General features: G+C 36.2%; 1 protein-coding gene across 1 annotated transcript in view; it reads right to left on the bottom strand.

Annotated features, from left to right (window-relative positions):
* The window catches only part of LOC104168401 (cadherin-13-like), a gene marked incomplete at both ends in the record, with an annotated part of 65,029 nt that overhangs the window by 45,274 nt on the left and 12,570 nt on the right, over positions 1–7,185 (bottom strand). The gene's annotated exons all lie outside the window — the stretch shown is intronic.

Genomic DNA, 7,185 nt, shown 5'->3' with positions numbered 1-7,185 from the left:
CCCCCGCAACAAAAAGGAATTGCACAGAATCAGTGGAGAGCGTGGCCTAGGGAGCTTAGTTGGCTGAAAAGACCATTCACAGAAACAGGAAGATGATGAAGAGCAGGATGGAGTTTGGAATAGTCTGGCTATGGAATGAAATGGAACCTGTGCAATAATTAATTTTACTAGTTATCTACATAGAAATTACAGATTTCTCTTCTGTTGATTACTACTTTCCAGAGACTAGTACTTTCCTAGATTAAAGCATGGGTAGTTAGGTCAGAAAAATACCATGGAGATTCAAGTAAATTACTATTTGCCTTTTTCAGACCGGAGTAAGCAAAGAAAGAGAAGCAAGTAGTCTTGTTCATGTTGATAGTAACAGCCATGTCTCATGCAATAAGGTTGAAAAAAGTATTCACTAGTATTTCATTGCAGATTATATAGAAATACAGTAGAATCTTTTTTCTGCTGATGCTATCAGTATGACAAACATTAAAACTCACACCTTTTTGCTTTTTTTAACTTTGTAAAAGAACCACTTGTATTTGCCTATGTGTTTCTCCACTGATAGTAATGATTTTTCTTCTCTCGTGGATGCAATGATTTATAAAAGCAAAATCATTGGTTCAAAACTAAATATAGAATTTTACTAGCAGAGGTTGCTTCTTTCAGTTGAACAGAACCAAATATGGTAAAACTATGTTACTGAGTACACTCTCAGACTGTGATTCAGGCTACTTCTACAAACTGTAAAGCCTACAATCAAAATACAGCCAAAGTCAGGAAGACCAAACCAAACAAACCCTGAAGGAGGAAATACTCTAAAACAATGGAGACAAACTTAGAAAACAACAGTTTGGGGTTTTTTCCCCCCAGTAAATATTTAAACCCAGGCTGCAAGGACTGATGGACAGTAAAACCGTCTGCAAAGAACAAAATACATCTGAGTTTTTTGTTGAATTGTAATGTGACATTGGAATATAAATGTAGTGGGTCTGATTTTTAGCGACACTTGTGATAGCCAACAGAGATACATCTCATCCTACTACTGATTAGGTAAAGTCTCTGACTAACTTTCTTGGTAGTCCCTTTCAAGCCAGCAGCTCTGCTAGGAAATAATGCCAGTGCGTCCGAAATGACAGCAAGCGTGCATAGCAGCTGAAGCCTGACATCAGTGCAAAATATTTGTGCCACCCACGATTTTAAACAGGCTTAGTTTTGGATGGACTATGACTAACTCATGATTAAGATCCAATCCTTCTGCTAGCAGAAACAGCACTGAGTGAATGTGAAATACATATGCACAGTCCTTACTTACTGTTTAACAGCCTGCCTCCTAAATCCTAGTAAAGGCATTCCACAAAACCAGCCAGAAGTAGTGTCACACTGAGCACTCCTCTCAATATTGTCAAATGCGAAAATGTTATTAATGAAGTATTCAAACACTGAATATGAATTTGATTAGAAAACAAAGGTATAAATTTTGATTTTAGCAAAACCAAAAACCATTTCTCCACTGCATACTTTTATAAAAACTTACACATTTCTTAAATACCAAAGAATCAATTTTTTTTTCTTCTTTCTTTCTCTAATGTGCATCTTAGTCAGAGATCATGCTCATCCATTTTCAATACTATGTTGCTCCCTTCATAGCTGCATACAGAAACTTGGTTGAAGGTATATGAACGTATAAATTGCCATCCTTTGCTATCTTTTCAACAAGGCAGGAAAAATAAAGGAAAGAACCAAAATCCTGAGCTAAGATTAAAAGCTGAATTCATATTAAAGAGTGGTGTCTTTTTACTATCAAAACTGAAGCTGTAGATTATTCTGTGCTGATAAAGTACTACAGTGGGCAAAGAACTTTCTCATAATGAACACTGCTGTAAAACAATTTATCTACAAGAAAGGAAACAAGTTTGCATAATCCATTTATGGTTGATTCAGCTTTAGAGGAATTTGTTATATAAATATATCTCGCCCTGGGGAATTATTTTGCCAAAATAACTAATGAAAGTGTTTGAGCAACTTAACACTGATAACTAATAGGATTTTTCAGTACCACAATGGACAACGACATTTTCCCATGTACATTAACCACCTCGCCAGTGAAGACACAAAAACCTGGCAGACTCCAAGAGCCAAATACATCAGAAAGTGCAAAATGAATTAACTTGGCACTTGCAAAAATGCTAAGTAGGTGACAGGTTTTAACTGATCATCAAAAGGTGTTTTACAGTACTTTCTTAAAAAAAATTCCACAGCTCAGTAATTATCAGTTAAAAAATCTTAATTAATAGTTCCTCAATTGTTCAACTGACATTTCTAATATTCTGCTATCATGCTGGAATGTTTGACTAAACATAATCAAGTATTATGTTGTTATACACTTCACTAGCAATCACAACTTACGTTTTAAGTTTAGGTGTCGATATTAAATCATCAAGAAAGATTATCACAGGTAACTCTTTCACAATCTCATCAATAATGCCTTGCCAACTACAATTCTGTAGAGACTTAAAATTTACAGTGAACCTTACCTGCTTTTGTGGTCACATAATTATTTTTATTATGCTTTGTGGCAATGTTGGCTGCCAAAAAAGGTTGTCCTAAAATCCCAGTGTGACAAAAATCAATTTTCAGATGCAAATGAGGGTGCCACAGGTGACATTTTTCATACCCGATAAATTGCCTGTCTGTGGCTTTGAACTAATGGACACATAAACAAGAGAGATTGGTGCCAAGGTACTGCATTATAATCTTAGGGAAGTTTTATGAGACTTATGCTACAGGCTGCAAAGGGAAACTAAAACAGAAGGGGGCATGAACAATTTCAGGAAACCTGCAAGAACAGATATAGCTTTTTTATTTTACATTCTTTTCCTTTTTTTTTTTTCCAGAGCTCCGATCTCCCATTAATCTACTTTTCCCTCTTTTTTTTTTTTTTTAAACTTAGTGGCCTTCATGACCTCTGCTGCCTACCACAACTTTTACCTCAGTATTATTCTCCACCTCTCCTCTTCTCTGTCCCTTACACCTGTCTTCCCTTCTTCTCTCCTAGAAAATTTTTACAAACAAGATTCCTTCTGTTATTCATTTTTTAATTCTGGTAACATTGTTTCTACTTATTTCCACCTCCTTGAGGCGACAGGCATTCCCTGGCAGGGAAATTATTCAAAGCCATCTCGCTGTAGCTGACTCTGCAATGCCAGTGTAAAGAGCCTCTAAGACAGATCTCAAAACTTCAGCATGTACTTTTAAAGCAAGATGTCCAGAGGACAGCATGAAAACAGTTTATCGAGGCTATTAAGAATCTTTACAGCAGTTAAGTACAGGGAAGAGCTCAGATTAAAGCTGCTGATCTGAACATCTGGGTAATGAAGCAGAGCCAGCAGGCAGACATCTCAGTGACATCTCACCGAGGTTTCAGGGAGCCATGTCCCTCTTCAGGCACTGGGTCCACATGAGACTTCAGTTGAAGTCTGCAGTTTCAGACTATTTTATTTACTATATAGATACAGGGATTACAACCAGATCACTCTCAGACAGGTCCTTTATGTTTTCCCCCTCCCCTTTCTTTTTCTCTGAATCGCAAGCACTTCAATTTTTGTATTAAATAATGAAGGGATATAGATTACTTCTGTGTTACTAAATCTGTGTACTTACAAATACATTTAAACTTTCTAAGAAAATACAAAAAATACACTGAAACTAGCATTACCTTTAAAAACAACAAAGATTTTAACTGAACCCACTGCTCACATCAGATATGGCTACACTTCAAAAACATGAGGAGGTCTGCATTTGCACAAAAAAAATAGCAGGGGTTTTATAGGCCTGTCTGAAGCTTTCCTTAAATAATCACAAACTTCTTGAGTCTGCAAATTTAGGTTAGAAATCTTGAGAGAGATTTACTCTTGCAATACAAATAGAAACATAATAAAACCAGTATTTTTATGCTATGTTGATAGCATTGTTTCCAACTATAGTTGAAAGGAAAGGTACGATTACATAATAGCTTTTGAAACCTCTTCAAAAGATTTAAGTAAAGTTCAAATATTAAGCTTTTGAAACTTTAATCTTGAAATAAAGATCAATATTTCTGTTATTTCACCTTTTTCTCATGTTAGGAAAGTATCAACAGTACTAAAATGACAAAGAACTGAATCCTGCATCAGACTTGTCCCCATGCATATTGTTGCAAGAATAGGATAATCACTTGGGGAAGAAATTTTAAAAACACCCTTTTCAACCTCTCATCCTGGCATCCTCGATAAATAATATTATTGCTGCCAGTGCTCCTTAGTTGTGTTTTGACTTCTGTTTGGTTTGGAGTAGGAGGGAGGAAAAAGATACTTTCTTCTGCTGCACATCTAGCTCTGTCCTCCTGAAAAAAAGAGAGCTCCCTCTAATGTCAATAAACCAGTGCACCTTGACTTTGCCTGTCAGCATCATAAGCACGACAGCGAAGCAGAACAGGCTTCTAATACTGTGAAGGCATAACTTTGAAAATAGAGTTTTAAACTTTTGTTTATGCCTCTTGTCTGGTTGGCCAAATACCATTAGTGTATTCCTCAGAGGCAACAGTTTATTCGCATTGCCAGAGCAACGCCTGGCAAGGCGTACATATGGAATTCAGGGCAGCATGCCACAACCATCTCCACCCTGTTCTTTTGAAATTATGAGGGAAAGTATGAAACATACTGTTCTCTGCCTTTTAAGGTCACCACAGAAATTTACTTCACAAGCTAGCTAATATATACAGCTTCTCTTTCTTCCAAAACTCCGTTTCTTCATGGTCTTGTAACCCGTGCAAACATTTGGAAAGCAAGTCTTGAATTTCAGAAGTCCACAAGTGACTTTGGTGGCCAAATTTCATGATCAGATTAACTATCTGTATCACTGCTGCTAATGCAGAAAGTGCCTAGCATAAAAATTCCCAGATGGTGGAGAATTACCTTCTAGTTAACCCACACTACAGAAGAGTACCATAGTGTGTTCATCCTCTATAAGCACAGCAAGTACTTCAGGGTTGCACACACTATAGATTAGCATCAGTTAACACAGAGTTCAGTTTTACCCTGTTTTACAGTTCTTCCTTGCTGGAAGCAGCTTCAAGTCGTATGGACAAAAAACCTACCCATAAGACTAAGAAACAGACCCTAGGATTTTCAGCTTTTTCTGACACTGAATCACATTTGATCAGATGATAAGTCCCAGCAGCAGGAGATGCCAGCCAAAAGATCAGTTGCATCAGATTCACCACTTTATCTGTGATAAAACAACAGTAAACCAGAAACTGGAATAATGTATACAAAAAACCCATTCAAAACAAAGCAAAAACTTCTTGGATACCAGATATATTCATTGACAGTATATCAGGGGCAAAAGATTTACAAACAAGTTTAGTGCAAAATCTGCTGAGAGGTAGTTCTACAGTCCCAATCTCCACTACTACTGTCCAAAGCTATTAATTTATACAAGAAGTTAATTTAAAAATAGAAGATATAATGCAGTGTAGTTTTATGAACCCTTACTAAATGTAGAGCCCTAGGGCTCAGTGTTCTTTCATTTTAAGTAATTGTAACCCACATGTAAATATTAAAGGCTTAAATATACTGGGATAAATTAATTTAGACTTGCTAAAAGGTTCCTATAAATAGCCCCTTATTATGTCACTTCTCCAGATCGTCTGCTTTGTTGACAGTTACTGTAAGAACAGAGCATTCCAGTTTCCCTCTAGTGAACATGAAACAGTCACCTAAGGAAAACCTTTCATAATTAGAACAAGGCAGGTACTAAACCTATTCCTTGGCTTATCTATGTATTTGTAGCTGGAGTTCATTAACTTGTCAGCACTGATTCCTTTTGAATAGGAAAGTGAAATGAAAAAATGACACGCAAATCAATATCAACTGTTAGTCATGTTTTCATTTAGCACAGTGTGAGATATAAAATATTGAGAATTAAAAAGAAACTTTCTGGTGGACAAACATGCTTAGTATATCTTTTTTTTTTTTCATAAGAGAATTACTACAGTGAATTAAGCTAGTTGTTGTCCCACAAAAAAAAAGTTAAAATATGCCAAAAGTTTAAGAAAGTCTTCTAAACCCTGTTTTTATTTTCAGGTATTTTTAAAAATTACATTAAGCTTAATAAATGGGAGAAGCACTTCAGAATGTATAATTCATACTCATTAGATGGCACAAAAGCTGTGTATAGCACATCCATATATATCTAGAGAGAGACATCCGCTAAAAGGACTTCCGCATAACTCATCATTACACCACAAGTCCGCAGACATATTTTTGGAAAATACATCTCACGTACGTAAATCATGCTACAAAGTAGTCTTCATGTACATCAAGAGTGCCAAGATGCCACTGCATGTGGCCCTTGAAGTTGAGCTCAGATGTAACCCACCAAGTAGATGGCTTGGAATAGAGTTAAATCAAATCACCAAGTGTAACGGCCTTAATTTCAAAATTGCTAGGTCTCTGCCAGCAAAAGGTAAAAGATCTTTATTACCCTGTATCTGAAGGCCTCAACTTAAATACATTAAAGAGTATCTCCATTTTATACACAGAAATCTGAGGCAGAGAGGTATAAAAGTGAAGATTGTCAGTATTACATCTCTTTTTCTTTTTGTCCAACCTCTGTTTTGTCTGGAAGTTCTTTGGGCAGATGCCATCTTTTAATACATGTATGAACAACGTCTCAAAAGCCACAATCTTGTCAGTGCTTCTATAGCACTACAATAAAGTGAAGGAGAAACAAGGCAAATGCAGAATGTTTTTGCTCTCTCCCTTGATCCTCCTAAACACATACCCTCACACTGGAAACCAGAGTCTTATCTTCCTATTGTCTAGAGTCAAGATTAATACCCCTCACCTTGTTGTCTCATTTTATAGTTGTAAAGAGTCTTAATCAAGTTACTTATCTAATTCTTAATTTTTCTGATTCACATTTTCAATTAATAAAATGATTCTAAATACAGGCTAATGCACTGAGAGCCAACTAAAGGAAAAGACACAATAACTACTAGCTGTGACAAGAAACAGGGAAAGCATTAAACAAAACCAAAATAATGTCTCTTCCCCAACCCTCTAACCACCCCATATTTTCGTACCACTAGAAGACACAGTAATTACGTCCCTCAAGTAAATCAGCTATTTCTCTGTTTAGTAGACAAATATTAAA

The sequence above is a fragment of the Cariama cristata genome, unplaced genomic scaffold (assembly GCF_000690535.1).
Source record: "Cariama cristata isolate BGI_N322 unplaced genomic scaffold, ASM69053v1 scaffold14101, whole genome shotgun sequence".
NCBI lineage: Eukaryota > Metazoa > Chordata > Aves > Cariamiformes > Cariamidae > Cariama > Cariama cristata.
The sequence above is the reverse complement of the archived record's forward strand: the minus strand, read 5'-3'. Positions and strand labels throughout refer to the sequence as shown.